Here is a 20,422-nt window from a genome sequence, read left to right on the forward strand (position 1 = left end):
TACATACTTGTCACCTTCTGTGTACTCTACAGCGTGCAGTCCACCGGAATTTTAGTTTCCATTGGTCACCACAGAGTTGAGCCCCTTTCCTCATTTTGCTCCCTGTCCTGCCCCACACCGCTTCCCCTCTGGTAACCACTACTCTGTTCTCTGTATCTGTGAGTTTTGTTTTGTTTTGTTTGGATTGCTCATTGATTTAATTAATTTATTTAAGAAATAGTCCACATATGAGTGAAATCATATGGTATTTGTCTCTGTCTCTGTCTGACTTATTTCACTTTGCATAATACTCCCAGGTCTAACCATGTTGGCACAAATAGCAAGGTTTCATTTTTTATGGCGAGTAATAGTCCATTGTGTGTGTGTGTGTGTGTGTGTGTGTGTGTGTGTGTGTGTGTGTTACATCTTCTTTATGTATTCATCTGTCATTTGGCACTTAGGTTGTTTCCACATCTTGGCTACTATAAGTAATACAGTAATGAACATAGGAGTGCATATGTCTTTTCAAATTGGTGTTTTCATATTCTTCAGATTAATACCCAGAAGTGAAATTGCTGGGTCATATGGTATTAATTTTTTGAGGAACCTCCACACTGTTTTCCACAGTGGTTGCACCAATTTATATTCCCACCAACAGTGTATGAGGGTTCCCTTTTCTCCACATCCTCACCAACACTTGTAATTTATCATCTTTTTGATAACAGCCATTCTTATGGGTGTGAGGTAATAGCTCATCAAGGTTTTGGTTTGCCTTTCCCTAATAGTGAGTGAAGTTGAACATCTTTTCATGGGCCTGCCGGCCATCTATTTGTCTTTTTTGGAAAAGTGTTTATTCAGATCGTCTGTCCATCTTTAATTGGGTTATTTGTTTGCTTTTTGATGTTGAGTTGTATGAGTTCTTTTATATTTTGGATACTAACCAGAGGGTCTTTCTAAGAACACAGTTCAGTTTAGTGCTCCATGGATTCTATGAAAGAAGTCATGCAGTTAGTAGTAGAAAAGGGTCTAAGGAGAACTTCAGCTGCTAAAATGGAAGGAAATGAATGGTAGAATGAAAAGGCAACCACATATGAGAAATTGAATCTCCATTAAAGAGAGAGAGGAAATGAGGGAGGAGAGGCCAGGAGCCCTGTGCCACCAGCAAGTCGGGCAAAATACTGTCCTCTCCAAAGGAGAGTGGTCAGTACCTCGCATGCAGGAGGGGATACGACTGAGGAGGGACTGGAGTGAAGAAAGGGGGCACTGGCAGAGTGACGGCCCCGCAGAGACGTCCGCATCCTAATCCCTTGAACCGGGGGGCACAGCTCAGTGGTGGAGGGCAGAGCTCAGTGGTGGGGGGCACAGCTCAGTGGTGGAGGGTGGAGCTCAGTGGTGGAGGGCATAGATCAGTGGTAGAGCACGTGCTCAGCATGCACGAGGTCCCGGGTTCAATACTCAGTACCTCCATTAAATAAATAAACAACCTAATTACCCCACCCCAAAATAAAAGCCAATCCCTTGAACCTGTGAGCATATTATGCTACATACATGAGAACAGGGAATTAAGGTTGCTAATCACAGCTGACCTTACAATAGAGAGATTATCCTTGATTTTCCAGGCAGGCCCAAGGTCATCACAAAGGAAGAGAGAGGCTGAAGGTCAGGGTAAGAGAGGGCTTGGAAAATGCTGTGATGCTGGCTTTGAAGACTGAGGAAGGGGCCAGGAGCCACGGAAGGCAGGCAGCCTCCAGGAGCTGGAAAAGGCAAGGAAAGGGATTCTCCCCAGAGCCTCCAGAAAGGGATACAGCTCAGTGAGACCCATTTCAGACTTCTGACCTCCAGAACTGTAAGATAATAAATTTGTATTGATTTAGAGCACTCCACTTGTGGTCACTGGTTGCACACACTTGGGTGAGCTCCCCGTTTCGCTCTGAGCCCTCCTTGAGCACGTTGACCTGAGTTATTTACATACACGCTCACCGGGAAGTCTTCACTGCTCTCACTGAAAAATCGGGCGGGTGCTCAGAAGTTTTAAGCTGTAATGAAATACAAAATTTTTAAACAACCCCACAGGTAATATTTCTTGGTTAATTTAGAAGGCATTGGCAGATCCTAGATGTCCCTAGAGCCCCATTAGGGATGCTGGTAGCCGGTGGGCAAGCCCGCCAGCTCACAGGAGTTTCTGTCTGAAGGGCTGTGGGATGAACCGACTTGCAAGCTGCAGATTCACACGTCCACACAAGGGACGCATGCGCAGAGCTAAAGCGGACGTCGGGCCCCTTTCCCAGGAATGTAAGCTCTGGGAAGGCAAGATCATCCTCTCCTGTGCCTCTCAGGGTTTGCTGCCAAGTGGCTGGTAGATATGTTGACTGAACTGTTCATCAAACTATCAAGGTCATGGTTTGCAAAGGCAGGCCTCTGAAAGGTCTTCACTTCGATAGATATCTCTTGATTCATGGAGGAGAAGGGGCGGCATTGATTGGGGCTGGGCCTGGGGTCACCCCATTCCCTATTCCCCATCCCATGCTAATGCTCTTTCAAGGGGCCAAAAGAGCAGCTGTCAGATCAGCAGCGGCCCGCAGTCCACACTCAGCCCTGCTTTTTTCAGTGCACAGTTCCTCCTGCGTCAGCGCATTATCTGGCTGACCTGTCAGTGAGTCCTCTGGTCCCCGTCAGTCTTTTTACTTACAGACTAGCTTCTCTATTAACGCGCCCACAAAAGTCATCTCTCATTTTTGCCCATTATGTTTTGCTGTGGAAGGAAAAGCATAGGTTTTTGCCATATCTTTTTAAAGGAAAGGAAGAGAAAAAAGCTCACGTACAAAGAGTGTAGCTCTGGGTGTCAGCGACGGGCCATGTCTTGGGAAACTTGATTAGGTCTGGTGGATGAGTGGCTCTCTCTCACGAAGTGACTGTAAAACCTTCTTTTCTTCTGTTAGAGCGTCCCTCTGGGGACTTGTTGGCAGAGAGAATGGAGTTTCTCAGCAATAATACATTTGGAAGTTATCATGCGAGGAGAGGAGAAATACTGGGATTTGACAGGATGTTTTTATGACAGGCCAAGGTGCTAAAAAATAACTAAACTAGTGCCGTTTCCAGACACGATCAACATTTCGAAGTCTGCTGAAATTTGGCTGAGTGCAAAACGACTGGCTTACTTAGGTTGTATCCCAAGACAGAGGTATTAAATGATGCACTGTCGCACCCAGGGACAGAGCGGGCACAGACAAACCCTCTTTAAGAGAATTGTGATTTCCTGTGATTTGTAGAAAGCTTTTTCATGTTCATTTCTCTTTGGCATCTGCTTAGAGACTCTTCATTTTCAAGGGTGTGATTTGTTGTCAACGTCAATGAATTGCAGTGGTGCTGGGAGGTCGGAGCGTGGGGTTATTGGGTGTTTCTTTGAGCAGAGAGGGAAGCTGGGTGAGCAGAAGGACCCTCTACGAAGGCTTGGCAGAAGCATTTGGTTTGGAAGGTGGGTGTGCAATGTCCATTCACAGGGTGGGGAAGAAGGAATCCGAATGACCCCCAAGCCTGAAGTGCAGAGGGCACTGGGGGACCCTCCTGTTCAAGGACATCTGAGAGAAAGCTCTTGGGGCTTTCTACCTGGCTGTGGAGTTGGGTCACTGCATCGTTTGACCTTTTCTGAGGTCAGGAAGTAAGATTGGTTAGTTTAATCGTACAATTCATTAGCTAATTGTTGAGGACTTAATAAGTGTCGACCAAGTCATGGCTGTGTTTAACAAGAAAGATGAACACTTGAGTGTCCTCATTCCAACTTTCTTTGGCATCAGGGAATCCAACTCTGTGGCTCTCCATTCCTTATCTGTTCATCCCCTCACCCCTTCACCCACTCATTCATGCATACCTGTATGCGTTCATTCAGCAGGCATTTAATTTTCCCCTGCAAATCTTGGCTCACTGTGGCACTCGATTGATGAGTGGTCTAGATCCTTCAGCAAATGAGCTTGCTAGTGGACAAGAGCTCAGGACGGGAGCAGGAAGAAGATGTCAGGAGAGGCGTGGAACTCTTCAGCTGGCCTCCACTATGTCGGTGCAGTGCTTCAGATGGGATTTCAATTAGCAGTGTTGTCAGTGACACTATGCGCTGAACCTTATCCCAAACACTTTGGGTGAACAAAAAAGTTATTGTGACCTAACGAATGGGAACAAGATGTTTCCCCCACTACCGGGGGACGTGATTAAACGGTCGTCATCATTAATAAGGCATGCAAGGGGCGGGGACTGAGCCCCTTCCCTGCGGGGCAGGGGGGCGTTAAACTACATCTCATTCCTTCAGCCCAGGATATTTTAGTTTTTCATTGCACCTGTTACCTGGTCATACGCTAACCTCTTTACTTATCTTTTTTTGAGGGGGAGGGAGTGTAGAATAAGGGTGCAGGTGTGTGTGTAATGCATTCTCAGGGACTGGATAATATTGAAATCTAACATTTGTAGAGTTCATACTAGGTGGCGGGGACTGTGTGAAGTGATACTAGATTTTTTCTGGCCTTGGTCATTGTTTTGATATATAAGATTTGGTTTTTCAAACTTTATTTTCCAAATAGGTTATGTGGGAAACATTTTCCCACAAATTGGAGCTAAATCTTTAGCTCCAAGATTATGAAAAAAAAAAAATGTTAAAGCGTGCACTTAATATATTTGAAAATAAAACTTTTACAACTATTTAGACAATATAATATAAATTTGGGGAGACTGATTTAATGATGTGCAAGAGAAACATCAAACATGAGACCATGACTTAGAAGGGAAATAAATTGATCATTCCAGTGATCTGACTCCTTATTTAGAAATTTAGCTGAAAATTGAGAGAAATTTCTTTAAACCTGTAAGAATTTTCCAAGTATTTTTTACACAGGAACAACATATCCGAGTACAGTAATGATGATTTGAGGTTTAATTTCTATTGTTTTGATCAACAGAAGATGTTTACTCGGTAGTCCCTACTGACAATGGAGAAAGTATAAAGCCCTGCTTGTCCGTTCTCCCAGTCTGCAGTCATTGTGTTTAGCAAGGCGACCCAGTAAGCTGCTTACCTTTGTCCTCCTTAGCCGGAAGGCTTATCTTTTTGGCCATGAAGTGTGAAGCCCAAGCCAAAGGGAGCCTGTGGCCGTCCTCGCTGCCCATTAAGCCTACTTGTTCAGTAACATTTGGTCCTGGTTGAACGGCAGGGGCTGCTTTACTGGATCCAGGGGCTTATTACCTTGACCCTGTCTGTTGGCTCTCTGGCACGATCTCCATTTGGAGGACAGGGTGCTGGGGTACAGAGCAAGAGATCAGAGGCCAAAGTCAGAATCTGACCTTGGAGGAGGATTCCCAGGACCTCCCAGCTTCACTGCCCCCTCTCTGGGAGGCTGTGCCGTCATGGCGGACATGAAACCCGGGGCTCTGGAGTCAGACTCCCTGGTTGGAATCCCAGCTACTCCACTTTCTGCCTGTGTATTGCTGGGCAAGAGAGCTAGACATATTTGATTCTGCCTTTGCTGCATAGAAGTAAGTGTTAAGATTTATAGAAGTGGCTAGACTCTCGGGATTGCCAGAGTTTGAAGATGTAGGCAGACAGTCTTCTTTAGGTCTAGAACAGTCTAAGCTCATCAGTTATTTCTTTAACAGCAACTCAGCAAATACTGTAAACCCATCTACCATCCTGGTCCTTATTTATGTCAGGGGTTGGGGTGGGAGGGAACAAGGAAAAAGCTAGGGGACGGGGATGGGCGAGATGGGAGATTCTGGGTTCAGAGAGAGAAAAGGCATAGGGGATATTTGAGTGCAAACCCCAGCATCTCAGCCATTAGAGGACAGAAGACATCTGGGGTACTCAGCGAAAATGAAGGAAACTTCCTAGGAGTGTGAATTCAGATCGTGATAAGCATAGGGAATGTCCATAGGCCCAAAGATCTTTTTCTCTTTTGTCTTTTGATGGAAGTTTTTTTTCAGGGCTGGTCCCTAAGTGGAGCTGAGGTTCTGTTTCCTTGCCAGAGCCGCTGGGCATGACCGTAGAGTCTGCGTACCCCACAAAGAGGCCAGGCTGAAGGGAAAAATGGGAGTGGACCCCCAAGCTGTGTGCCCCGTTGTGGGGCTGGGTCTGCCAGGAGGAAGGGGGATGCCCCCACCACAGAGGTGCCTTCTACTCTCCCAGCCTGGCTCACCGGACTGGGTCCTGAGCACCTGTCCAAATTTGAGTAGAGTGTCCACACAGGCCAGCGGAGATCCTGCCTTGACCTCCATTTCTTGTTGCCTTCACTCCACTTCGTGGCCTAAAATCTTGATTTCTCCTTAGCTGAAGAACTTGAAAGAGTCATGCATATTAATGAGAAAAGGATTTGACATATGACCTCTCCTAGGAGGAGTGAGTATTTTAAGAGAATGCCCGGGAGAAAGCCATTCTCAATGCACAGAAATAAACTGGACAGAGGATCATCGGACATCCTGGGGGAGGGTGTTTTTGAGGGGGTGGGGAGAAGCTCAGATCTTCCTTTTCTACACTTTTTAAAAAACCACTAGATGGCTTATAGAAGGCTCAGTCTGCCTCCTGGACTGAGAAGGGTGTGTTCTCTGTAGACACATGCAAGCATTCACGGTGAGGAGGATTAGCTAGCAAAGGCCAATGTGTTCTGTCAGCAGCTTCCTTGAGACTTTGGATCTTTCCTTCTCCCGACTCCTTCTGTCACTTGCCAATGTCTCTCTCTTCTCCTCTTTCCTGTGAGCCTCTGCAGGAAGACACATGCAGGGTAAGCCTCAGCATCTTCTGCTTTGGGTGAAATGGAAGGATCTTTATTTCCACAATGACTCGCTGCGACCAGGAAGGATCTAAATAGTCTCATGTTCTCCCAGAGGAGGATGAAACCCTCCGTGTTCTCCAGTTCCAGGGAGTGAAGAAATTAATGTTAGTGAGTAGAATTCTGAATTTCAGATCATTCTTTTAAACTGAGAGCATCACCTTTATTCTTTTAGCTAGTAAAGATTTGTTCTGCCAATCAAGAGGTAAACATTTCGCACCTCTGAATTTGTGAGTTGTAATGGCGTGGGCTGTGAAAATCTCTGCTTTCTCTCTTGTTCCTGCTAAGACGGAATCTGGGTATTGTGTTAACTCCGGGTCCTCACAGACTGTTATTCTAAGTCACACGTTACAGGAGGAGAGAATTGCCAACATGCCACGTGGTATAACATATAGCTCTATCCTAACCAAAACCTTCTTGGGATGCATAGATAAAGGATTTGGGAGAAACACACTGTGTTGTTTCAGGCTTGTCAGGCAAATCCGTGTTCTGTGTAACAGTTGGATGACAGTGTCCCAGGAGAGGTTTCACGGCTGCTGAGCATCCCTCAAGAGTGACATTGGAAGGGAAGCCGGGGCTGGCTCCTGATCAGAATGGCCATCCAGCCGGCAACCAGTGCAATCTGCTCTTGGAGGGGACTTCCTGCCTGAGCCCGAGGGTCCGGAGGGACCGTGGGCAGCGGCTCTGGCTGTGTTTACTTAGACTTCCTGGACTGTGAGTAATAAACGTGGTTAACAGCCTGGCTGGCCAGCTAGCACCAACCCAGCAGAAATAAAACAGAGTAGGCTGAACTATCACCAGGAAAGGAACGCTTTCTAATTCCGTCAATTTTATCAAGCTGTTTGAAACAGAGAATGGATCAGAAAGGCCTTCCTCCCTCCATCACCCACCCCCTTGGAGGCATCTCTGTGCAGAGAGCACTTGTGTGGCTCCTAAGGACAGAATCTGTCCCTGGGGGCCCAGGGGCTCCCATTCCTGGTTGCAACCGAATTCTTAACGTTCAGCAGAGGTGGAAAAATCATGATGTTTCCTCTCCGCAATGGAGCAATGAAACCAGAGAGAGAGAGTGTGTTTATGTGTTCGAGAGTTTTAGAGGGAGGGGCGAATGCCCGCGTGACTTATCCGCAGGCAGGAAGGCAGGGCTGCAGGCTGGAGAGAGGGACGCTTAATAGCTATTTAACCATTTTTAAACAAACCATAAAATCATATTGACCCAAGGCCTAATGGGCATTGTCCGTGTCTGAACATCTTCCAGCCGAGTTGTTTCCCAAGTGGAGGATTCGTTAGCAAAGACTCACGCATCGAAGTTGTCAGAGACTGGGGGTGGGGGGGAGCGCCACGAATATGTGTGATTTCAGATTCTGTAACACCCTCTGACAACAGCTGTCTGTGGTTTCTACCACGGAACCCTGACATGCTTCATGCTCTGTGCTCTGAGGTTCCCGGGCGCCTCACAGAGGGGGAGCTGGCTGGTCACCCGGGGATGACATACTATCCCTGCTGTTCGCGCAGGCAACCTCGGCTACGTGGGAAAGAATTTTCAGAGACACCAGGGTAAGGAACGAGCCACATCCACTTCTCATCTTGGCAGCAGGAGTGTTTCTGAAACAGTTTGTGTTGCACAAAAGTGTAGTTTATGGAGAGCATTTTGTTGATTCAGCCATAAAAATGTGACCTACAATATGTTTGTTGAGGGGAATGAGCTCTGTTTCTGTTTTCTGTTGAAGAATATACTTTTTGCGGTTGAAACCCAGGGTCTCCTAAAGCGAGTCCTTTGTGAAATTCTGGTTGTTTTGACTGCTTCTCTGCATTTCAGGGATGGAGGAGGGGCTTCCTACAAAGTCTAATTTCAGTTTGGAACATGTCCATTTGTAAGACCAGCTGCTAACGGACACCTGTGACTTAGGAATAAGGACCAAGGTTGGGCGTTGTAGTTGGAAAGACAGTGGCTCCCAAAGATAGCAGGTTCTAATCTCTGGAAACTATAAATTCCACCTTGTTTGGAAAAAAAAAAGGGTCTTTGCTGATGTGATTAAGCGAAGGATCTTGAGATGGTGACATTACCCTGGATTATCTGGGTGGGCCCTAAACACAGTCACAAGTGTCCTTATATAAGTGAGGAAGCCATGCGACCATGGGGGCAGGGATTGGAGTGATGTGGCCACAGAACAGGCAATGCCAGCAGCTGGAAGAGGCAAAGAATGGATTCCCTTCCAGAGCCTCCGGAGGGAGTGTAGCCCTGCCAACTCCCCGCTTTTGGCTCAGTGATAATGATTTCAGGCTTCTGGCCTCCAGAACTGTGAGAGAACTGCTGTTTTAAGCCACCCAGGTTTTGGCCATTTGTTACAGTGGCCGCAGGAAACTAATACCAGGGCTATTCATTATTTTATTTTTGTGAGATATATCTGTGTCTATTTACATAGAAATATAAATAAAAACTACTAATAAAATATTAATGTTAATAAAAGATAGATTGTGTGTGTGTGTGTGTGTGTGTGTGTGTGTGTGTGTTGGGGTGTGTGTATGTGACTGTTACTAAAGGGGGAGGCATCCTGTAAGGACTGGAAAGTTGTCCTTCAGAGCTTACAGTCTAGAACCTTAATTAAGTGCAAGAGTCAAACTGCCTGAGGTTCAAATCTATGACTTATTAGCTCTGTGATCTTAGACAAGTTAAATAACTTCTTTGGAATAGTTAAATAGTTCTTTGAGGAGTAAGTGCATTCATCCGGGTGACAGCACGGTGCCGGCCCGAAGGTCGTCTCCCACGCCAGCCACACGGTGATGGCTATCGAGGCCACACCGGCTACAACCAAGGCAAACTCTGACAATGTCCATATTTATGGAATGAACTGAGTGCTTTAAGAAGAAAAGGGAAAGACGTCACTTTGGGCTGTGGGATTTATGGACACACCAGGGACTAGGGGGCACTCCGATCTAGACTTTGAGGATGGACAGTTTTTCTGTAGGCAAAGACCAAGGAAACAATCCAGGTAAAGGAGACAGTGTGAAACAAGGAGCCAAGGGAAGAAAAGCCCCCGGTGTTTTCATCTGGAAGGAAAGTTTGAGGGATGTAGGAGTTAAGGCAGGGAAGACAGGTCAGGACCTGGTGGCGAAGGGTCCTTGAAGACACCCTGGAATATTTGCAGCTCTACACTGCTACAGCATGACCAGTTAAGTCCCAGGTAATTAAACCTCCTGCTAGGAGCATGAGCAAATTCTTGGCACAGGATGCCTAAGGGAGTGGGAGGGAAAAAGAGTCTTCCACTTGCAAAGTGTCGGGTGAAGCACCGACCAGACACTCACCATGAGTCTGGATGAAGTATTGCTCTGGGCCTGGCGCTTCGTGGCCGGGCTTTGCAGTAATTGGAGTGGCGCCTTCTTTATCTACAAGGGAATCATTTTGCTCTGCCTTCAACCATAGCTTTGGAATCTGGGCCATTTAATGCATTAAAGTATGTCCATTAAATAGGTAAGTTATGCCAGCAGGCCTGGAACAAGCACAGAGGATAAGTGGACTTTTTACAAAGCACGTAGCAAACCCAGTGTCTCTCACACGGCTTGTTGAAGGTTGGAGATCTCATCGCAGTCAGTCTTCTGGGATTTAGGTTCCTGGACACGCAGAAGTCAAGGAGGGAGGGTTTACACATTGAAGGCTTTCAAAAGGCAATGGGGGGGGTGAGACAAAACGGCTTTAGGCTGGAAAGACTGAGGCTGGGAAAATAGCAGCCTGCAAGTGGACATGGTGCCTGTGTCCAGAGCTAAGTTCTTATGATGAAGACAAGTTCACCTTTATCAGCATTTCATTCTAGAGACTAAAGCTCAAAAGAAGCCGCCACTTGACAAGGCATCAATTCTTGGCTTCCTGGATAACATACTGAGATCAGTGTGTTTTCTAACCAATGGTTGGTGTTCCCGAGTTGGGTTGAGGTCTTCAAGGGGCGGCGGTGGGGGAGGGGGGGAGGCAAAGCCAGGCTCTGGCATCCTTACATGGGGATTTGAGAAGGAAAGATTTGTCTCAAGTCACAGCAGATTCAAAATTCTAAACACAGAATCAGTGGGGTTTCCAGTGAGATGTTTGAGTGGGAGGTAATTTCACTCTTTCTCTCGCTCAGCTAAAAGTAGGTGATAAAAAACAAAAGGCTTTATTTATGGTGGAGGTGGGATATTTGGAAGAAGAAGGAAGTGGAGATACTTTCAGGGAGAGATTAGGATGGAGTGATGACAGTGGATCGCGGGGAAGCACTGCTGGGGAGAGAGTTAGGGACAGACGGGGATTCAGGAGGTATTTCCAGCTCCTTCTCTCTGGTCCCTTAGCCATTTATCTCCATTTGTTCTTTGCCCCTTTCCTGTTCTGAGTCTTTCCTTATTGTGCGTTTCCTGCTGATACCAGGATTGCTAATTCTAGAACAGGTCTAGGCAGTCTATGACACAATATATCTGAAGGACCCAATCTTTCCCAATTTTTAGGATGCCCTCAAACTTTCAGGTTAGTTTTTAAAAACCTTATTTTAAAATAAACTATTAACACATGCAGCAATATGTATGGAGCTCAAAACAATTACGCTAAGTGAAAGAAGCCATGTGATCAGGAAGATTGCATACTGTGTCATTCCATTTATAAAAAACTCTAAAAAATGCAAACTAATCTGTAGTAACAGAAAGAAGATCAGTGGTTTCCTGAGAAGTCAAGAAGCTGGGAGGAGGGTAGGGTAATGAGGGGCATGAGGAAACTGTGGGAAGCCATGCATTTCTTCCCTGTCTTGATTGTGGTGATGGTTTTATGGAGATACATATATATGTCAAAACTTACCAAGTTGTACATGTCAGATATGTGCGATATTGTATGTCAATTATAACTCAATAAAGCTGTTTTAAAAAACCAGTCTTAACTTTAGGACATCAGCTGGTTAAACATGGGTAAAAGTATGTGCAGGGAAGTAATCGACTGGTCACGACGTGGTGTAGGAGGTGACAGAGCGCTTGTGGGTGGAGAGAGGACTTGAATGCAGCTTGGTGTGGATGCAGGGCCAGGATATGAGTACCAGTGTGCCTGTGATTTAGACTGGTCTCACCCTTCTTGCTGATTTCATTGTTCCTAGTCAGGTCCACCTTTTCAATGGAAAGAAGGCAAAAATTCACAAGCAAAAAAGTAGTGTTCATTAGCCTGGAACCAGTAACACTTACGGCAAATTCCCTTCTGTTTGGTTAATCCACACTCACACTCCACATCCTCCAGAAACAGCGAACTGGCCTGATAGACTCTGGGCCCCTAAAGTGGTCCTTATGTTTTGCTGAGTCTCCATGGCTTATACTCTGAGACCTGGGGGAAAACGGAAGCTAATCTCTAGAGTTCTTAATCCAACTGTAATAGACCCTGGTAGAAAAATATGGGCATAGACATTTAATGCCCTCAGACTTTTTCATTTATTCCTGAAGTACTTGTTGAGTGTATACGTACAACTGGTAATAAGATGGAAATGTTCTCTCGTAGCACTTACTGATTCAGGCTCCGGGGATTACAGATCGCCAGGTGGTGATGCGGTGGGCTGTCTGTATCTACAGCAAGCTATGGAAGGTCGGAGAAGGCGCCCCCGACTGGAGTAACTGGCGAAGCTCCCTCGTGGAGGACTTGGAGGAAAGACGTGGATTTCTCTTTATGAAAGTATGCAGCATGACCCCAGGGAAGGCAACTGAGTACCCTAAAAATGCTTACGATTCTACAATAAAGACGTGCATTTCACAGGCCTCTGAGGCTGCAGTGAGGTCCTGGGAGGACATGGGAAAATCCTGGGATTAGGAAACCTGAAATTAGAGCCTACGGCTGGCACTGGGTTGAGTGACGGGCGACATTGCTGTAGTGCACACAGGCCAGGCTGGGCTGCACCCCCTGGGGGGGGCGGTGACAGGCGGTACAGACATCCCAGTGTAGTGGGTCCAGGACCCAGGGACAGGGAGGCGGACGCCGAGGTTTCCCCAAGGAGGCATGAACACGCTCTTCCTTTTCACACGTGGCATCACCAAAAAGTCTCAGGGGAAACAAGAGATGTGGCCAAGAAAGGACCTCAAGTGATAACACAGACCATCGGCTCTGAAGGGAGGAAAGAGGGGAACTCGGCTGGTTTTTAGATTTGTGGCTGACACAGCCGAGCTGGGGCGATGTGGTCCCCAGGGTCCCTTCTCGAAGTGTAACTACGGTTCACAGCAGTGACTGTCCCGCGGACTCGGAGGGGCCGTGGCCGGGGGATCATGGCACAGATACCACTCCCCCGGGTCTGGCTGCTGACGGGCTTTCTGTGAACCTGTGGGGCTTTCAGCCCGACTCAGGCAGCCCAGGCCGGCTGCCCCGGCCGCCTCCGAGGAAGCGGCTGTTTCACAATATTCCGCAAGCTTCTGTTTCTGTTATCAGGATGGTCACTCCCCGGCTAATGAAAAACATCTCTCTGGTCCAAACATGACCTTGAGGTTTATCTTAATCGTTTGTTGCTCAGCAGAACAACATATATCAGAAGTGAAATATATGCCAGAAGACACTTCTAATGCACCATTTATCTTCTCTGTAATTGATTCTCATGCAGGACCAATGCCCGGTGGGGATTCGCAGAGGCCTTAACACACTCTGCCATTATGATGACATCATCTCACAGAAAGCAGCCCTTCTGGTTGCTTGATAGACGACAGGGTCCTTTTTCTTCTGTAAGTGCTGCTCACAGCGCCACATTTAACTATGCGATTACAAGGGGCGACTGTTCCTAGCATACTTTCCACCCTTTATTTTCAGCCGGCCCTGTCAAGTTCATCCCACGCTCCAATCAAAATAAAATTATTTCAAAATCCATACCCAATTGATTACTCTTGTCAAAAGAAAGTATGTAACAATACATATCCATCGACTTTCGGTTCTGGTCGGTGTTGAGATTTATTGTGTCTAGGCAAATATTGAGCTGGGTGAAGTTTCGGTCAGATACATCCTTCTCAGTCAATAAATTTAAGTGTTGACTTTGGGAGGAGTCAATGGCCATGATCAAGCATTTGTGTAAACCGATGGTTTTAAGACTGTGAAGGGAAGGTAGAGCCACAAAACTTAGTTCAAAAACTTCCAGGACCCATGGGTTTCAAAGACTTAAAGACATGCAACAAATATTAGAAACAATGTTGCCAAAAGGATGTTCCTGAATGTCAGGCAGGTACAGTGAGAGACCACCTTGCTTTGAAGAATAGCCTGGGACAGAAAGGTCTCCATCTATGAAAGCCATTACACGCAGTTGTACATCATGATAATATTAATTACATAATCATTGCAAATGGCCCTCCAGGATGTCATCCTCTGACCCCAAGGGCTGCTGCAGGCAGGGTGGTTGAGCAGTAATTGGTGGTTTCTCTAGATCTGTTAAGTGGAGGGGTTGGGCAGCTGAACCCTACCACCAGAACTGATGTCTTAAAGTGGACAGGTGGCCTTGAGAGATGTTGTCAAGGCTATTACACCAGCTGGGTTTCATGAATTCATTGCAAACAGCAAGAACATCACTCAGCTAAGCATGTTCGTTCCTTGAGACGTAAGCACACCATTTCAAGTCCTAATATTGCACTCAACTTCTCTTTTCTAGTTATGAAGAGAAGAAGGGAAAAGGAATGTATCGCCAGGACACGCAGAAATTCTCAGCAGAGCCCCAGTATATCCTGTATTAGTCAGGATAGGCTGGGCTCCACCGTAGTAACAGATAAACCTGTGCATTCAAGGGGCTTCATTCAACTTTATTTCTCATTCATGTCACAGTCTGGGGTGATTTGAGTGGCTTTCCTTGGTGGGCTCCTCTACGCAGGGACTCAGGGAAAAATGCTCCTTCTATCTTGTGTTCCTAGCATGTTGAGAGTTGAGCTAAGCTTACTCCGTGGGGTTCCTGCCTCTGTATTCATTTTGTCTAGCCAATCAGCCTGCAGGGGCCTGAAGCTGACACTAGCCCCTTCACGCAAGCACATGCCTTAGGTCTCAGCCTGCGGAGTCACAGGCACATGTAAGTTTCTGGTTTGTCTTCTTGTGATCAACATTCTCCCTCCCCTCCCAGCTTCCTTATGCCGTATGCTCACCAAACCCTCGCTCTTTTAGTTTGAATTGACCAATCCAGTCTCGCCTGGGAACCCCAACACACTCTAGCTATGCACCCTAATAAAGACACGGCCCCAGGTCCTCCCGCTCATTCCCTCTCTCCCTTGACCTCCCTGTGTGGCCCCTTGGGGCGGGCCCTGTACTTCCTCCAGGACCTGAGAGTCATAAACTTCTCTATTTCAATTTCGCTTGTGGTCTGTTGTTGAACCTTGACTTGCCATCCAGCACCCTGTGCTCTACTTAACGCATCTGAATTTAAAAAAGTTGTAACATACCATTTTAAATATCTGCCTTTAAGTTAGTCATGGTAGGGAAAGAGACCTGGAGGATCACGGGCAATGTTCTTAAGGGACTTAATCACTTCTGTCTATCTTATACTGGGCAGAACTCAGTCTGATGAGGTGACAACTCCAAGGGATCCTGTGACATGTAGGCTTCCTGTGTGCCCAGGGAGAAATGGTATTGTGAACACAGAGTACTGGATTGTCTCTGCCACAGTCTTTTTATAGGCAAACTAAGCTGCGGTGGTGCAGGTGGTACAGAGGATGCTGCTGATGCCCTCATGCCCTTGGCCCACCTCTGAGCTCACGCGCAGCTGCAGAGGCAGTGTCTGTGCATGGGGCTGGCCCGCTCCTGCAGATGCCCACGTCTCTCTGCTTTGCTGTCAGGGGTCTGTCAGTTAGGGCGCAGGGCAGACCTCTGGTGCCTGGAATTTAACGCCCCTTGGGCAATTCTTCACCGAAGGCATAGGAATTGGTGGGTTAATATCGAGGCTTCCTTGGCCTTCCTGGAGACAATTCTGAGATGTAGGCTGCACTGTTCCTTGGTGGGGCAAGTGGCAGTGCCCCACCGCGGTAGCTCACTCACAGATCACCCTATGTTGTTTGTTTCTCCCTTCTGGGTCTCACTTTCCTTACTGGTTGTTTGTCCATCCTGGGCTCATTCCCGACGTTCCATTTACTTTCAAGTCCTTGTCCCAGTGTCTGCTTCCAGAAGAACCCAGTCTAAGGACTGATGGACAGAGCTTAAAAGCAGCTAAAAGAGTAATCCTGCCAGGGAAAAGGCCCCCAGGTGGGCTCATACAGGTCTCTCTTTGGCAGGAGAGAAATGTAGTTCAGGAAAGAGGGACTTGAGTGGGGAGGCTGCCGGGGGAAAGGTCAGGAGAGTTTCTCTGCAGGGATGATGCAGACTGGTTAGGAGCAGAAAGTATTTGCTGCAGATACCGCGTGATTAAAGGCTTCAGAAACCTGGGGAGTGGTGGCGGACTGGTGAGCTTTGATAAACACTGCTTATCTGGGCTTTTCCAAAATGCAAACATTTTGCTCCAAATTCTTCATTTATGAGATAAAAATTCAAACTCCAGATTCTTGAAGATGGCATACAAATTCCTTCACCATCCAACCTCTGCCTGCGTGACCTTCCTCTCCCAGCATCCAATCAAGCCGCCTGTCCGGCCCCCCAGTATTCCACGAAGACTCTCTTCTCCTGCCGGGATGTCTGTAACTCTTCCTCCAAGGAAGAGTTTTGTTAAGACTAAGCTCAATCTAATGCCTTCTGTGAAGCTGTCCCCAACTTCCCCAGCAAGATTTTTATTATTTATTCATTCAACAAATATTTTTCAAATGCCACCACATACCAGGCACTGTTTGAAGTACTGAACATAGTAGGGCGAAAACTGATAAATATTCCTGCCCTTACGAAGTTCGCTTTACAGAGTGGGAAATTAGAAATAAGCCCGATCTCTTCTCTGGCCTTTAAGTCCCTCATGGGCCATGAGTATGAATGTCTTTTCAGGATCTGCGACTAGCAGTCCCTGTGACAGCTGCTTAGTGACAATGTTCTCAGCACTGGGAGAAGATCACAGAAGAGCCAAGAGAGGGTAACAGTTATGCTTAGTGGGAAACCATGTTCATACCTTGTTGTTTGGATTTCCTTTAAGTCAGACTCCCTATTTTGTATTTTTGTTTACTCATTTCTTAAGAAAGGCTGTTAATGTATTTACAGTGATTTTTATTAAAGAGATTTTAAAAACTAATTAAAAAGTGTGATTCAGTACAACCCTCTGCAGGTACTTAATGCCACCAAATTGCACACTTTAAAGTAAGTAAGATGGTCAATTTTATGTTACGTGTGTTTTACCACCATAAAAGGAAAAAAAAATGAGACTCGACATTTCATTCCACAAAGAGACACTTACTATGCCCCAGGCACTACTCTGGATACGGGGACTGTACAGACAAATAAGATGTGGTCCCCATCCTTGAGGGACACAGGGTGTAGCAGCAGGAGACAGACATATGAGCCTTAGGGACGATCAAGGGTTGTTCCCGTGCCCGGGGAGAGCCCTCTGTTCAGCCCACACCACCTTAGTCACTAGCGACAGCTGCCAGAGTTGGAGGTGTTGAGCACTCAGAACACCGCCGAGGGATGAATCAGCCTTTTAGGGCTAACTTTGTGTTTTCAAAGATGACAAGTAACGGAAACACGGCAGAACATTTTTTATGAGTGGGATTCCGAGGAGCCCAGCCGAGCACATGCCCAGGTGCTGAAGACACTTGATGGTAAAGCGCATCTTAAAGCAGTCGAGCGCTGCCCTGGCAGGAGACCTGCGCTCGTCGCAGGTACTTAGAGGTGAGGCAGCTATGTCTGAGAGAATTGTTGGATGGACTTTTGGTTGAGAGAGATAGGGCGTGGACAGCAGTGGAGTAATCGCACTGACTCTTAATGTGAGGCCAAGGAAAGGCCCTCATCCTCCGTGTCTGTGAGACCGCCAGCTGCATCCCTTACATCCTAGCAACTCGGCAAGTGGAAGCCCTGCAGAGGGCACAGGAGTCAAGTCTTCTCCAACGGAGAGGGTGGGGAGACTAGCGCCTGGGGCTTGGTGTGAGCAGGTCACCAGAGAGTTTATTCACCCAAGGCAGGAAGAGAAAACCAGATGCAGACAGAGGCCCTGTGGGGAAGGGCCTTGCCTGGGGGTGAAGTGGCTGAGAAAGGGGATCTTTTTGAAATTACAGGGGATGCTTTTACCAGAAGACAGAAGAGTCATAATTGTCTGAGTTGTGCATCGGGTTTTTTTCCCAAATACAAGAGATTTCAATAGTTCTCTTCTGATCGGCCCAATGATGCTTTTTTTTTTTTTTATTGATTTACAATCATTTTAAAATGTTGTGTCAAATTCCAGTGTAGAGCACAATTTTTCACTCATACATGAACATATATATATTCATTGTCACATTTTTTTCTCTGTGAGCTACCATAAGATCTTGCACATATTTCCCTGTGCTATACAGTATAATCTTGTTTATCTGTTCTACAATTCTGAAATCCCGTCTATCCCTTCCCACCCTCCGCCCCCTTGGCAACCACAAGTTTGTATTCTATGTCTATGAGTCTATTTCTGTTTTGTGTTTATGCTTTGTTTTTTTGTTTTTTAGATTCCACATATGAGTGATCTCATATGGTATTTTTTTTCTCTTTCTGGCTTACTTCACTTAGAATGACATTCTCCAGGAGAATCCATGTTGCTGCAAATGGCATTATGTTGTCGGTTTTTATGGCTGAGTAGTATTCCATTGTATAAATATACCACATCTTCTTTATCCAGTCATCCGTTGATGGACATTTAGGCTGTCTCCATGTCTTGGCTATTGTAAACAGTGCTGCTGTGAACATTGGGGTGCAGGTGTCATCCTGAAGCAGGGTTCCATCTCCAATGATGCTTCTATGTTTTGTTTGTTCACAACAAGAGGAGACTGTTGGTGAAGGACTATGGCAGGATAGTACCATACTTCCTATGTGAAAGAGTGGACAGGATCTTCTGAGAGTGTGCAGGGGATGTTTAGTGCCACGTTTGCTTCTGTGCCTGTGTTCCTTTTGGGTGACACTGAGTGACAGGTCCCCCTTGAGGACGGTTTTGCTGTGGGTACTGATTCTTACAGTTTGAAGGGAGAGGAACTCTCCTTGAAAATGTGTTTAAGTGAAGTCAGTTTAATGGACATGCTTTGAACTTAACTTCCATTTATATCAAAGGGGCAGACTTGTTCATTTGAAGTCCTCTGATGTCTCTTTGGATTAGCCATGTGGTGGCTTAAGGCAGTTTCCTCTACTTGCCAGAGCCTCAGTTTCCATATCTGTAAAACGGACCGATTGGGCCAGCTGATTTCTTGGGTGTCTCTGGCTCTGCCTTACCTTTCAACAATCAGCTCTGTATAGATAATCACATCCACCCAATTATACACCCAACTGGTGACTTTATAATTACGTTAATAAAGCCCCAGAGGCCAAGACAACACTGAGAACACCAACTGTGAGATCACTTAGAACCAGGAAGATAATGATATGTTGTAGGGATGTGTTTTGTACACACATATCAACTCGGAAATTTGTTCAAGTCCAAAGAGTGTATGAAGCTCCAAGTTACTGCTCATGTTGATAAATATGAGTAAAACGATAATACTAAACATCTCTAGTTTTGAAACAAATACTTTTGATTTTATGATCTTTAGAATTTTCTCTCTCATTTTTTCAACCTGTATTTATCACTTCAACAAATATTTATTGAGCATCTCCCATGTGTCAGACACTGGTCTAGGTCCTGGGAAGAGTGTTAACAAGACAGATAAAAATTCTTGAGCTGGGGAGTGGGGTATATAGCTTAGCGGTAGAGCGCATGCTTAGCATGCACAAGGTCCTAGGTTCAATCCCCAGTACCTCCATTAAAAAAAAAAAAGTGTGCAATAGCCAAAAAAAAAAAAAATCCTTCACCCTATGGAGCTTACATCATAATGGGAGAGGGAGCTATGAAAGGAACAAGGTTGCTTCAAATATTCATAATGACCCCAAGGAAAATAAAACAGGAATAAGAAGGGATAAGGTGAAAAGGAATGACTGGGATGAAGGTGAATAATGAACATGCAGATCCAGGAAGGCCTCTCTGAGGAGGTGACATTTGAGCTGAATCCTAAATGGGAAGAATATGTCTAGGCAAAGGGCATGGCAGGATTCAGAGCCCCATGAACAAAGCAGGAAGCAGCCGGTGTCCCCATCTCACAGAAGAAGAGACTGGGGGGCAAATGGGTTTTCTGATCCCTTGTCCTTTGTTCTCTTCCCTGAATCATGTTGAGTAGGATCCATGCAGATGTTTGATCATCACCGAAAATTGATGGAGAGTTCATCACATCCTAGGCTCTCCTCCCTGGGGTACAGCTGGGAGTAAGACGGACAAATCCCCATTAGTGTGGAGCCAATACTGCTAGTACTCAAGGGCAACACATGCTGTGCAAATCTTTCCCGTGAGTGTCTTACAGAATTGTCTGGTTAACGTAGACGGGGAGGGGGTGTGTGAACAATTTGGGTGGAACGTTTGGGCTCTGGGATGCCCTCTACCACTGACTAACTGTGGGGCTTGGAGCTAATGGGGGAATCTCTCTGGGGCTCAGTTTCCTCCTCTGAAGGCAGAGGTGTTGGATTTAGACACCATCCAAGGCCCCATCCACTTTCAACACTGACGGAGACCTGGTTTGGGGCGGAAGGAAGTTTT

At 46.3% G+C, this 20,422-nt stretch overlaps 1 long non-coding RNA gene across 1 annotated transcript; it reads left to right on the forward strand.

The window, feature by feature from the left end:
• Window positions 1-8,144: 8,144 nt before the first annotated feature.
• LOC123618342 (uncharacterized) lies at window positions 8,145-16,864 on the forward strand. The gene is made up of 3 exons (XR_006726766.2): window positions 8,145-8,333; window positions 12,271-12,441; window positions 14,384-16,864. It is a non-coding gene; the product is annotated as an uncharacterized LOC123618342 (long non-coding RNA).
• The last annotated feature ends 3,558 nt before the right edge of the window (window positions 16,865-20,422 follow it).

Source organism: Camelus bactrianus, chromosome 5, assembly GCF_048773025.1.
Source record: "Camelus bactrianus isolate YW-2024 breed Bactrian camel chromosome 5, ASM4877302v1, whole genome shotgun sequence".
NCBI lineage: Eukaryota > Metazoa > Chordata > Mammalia > Artiodactyla > Camelidae > Camelus > Camelus bactrianus.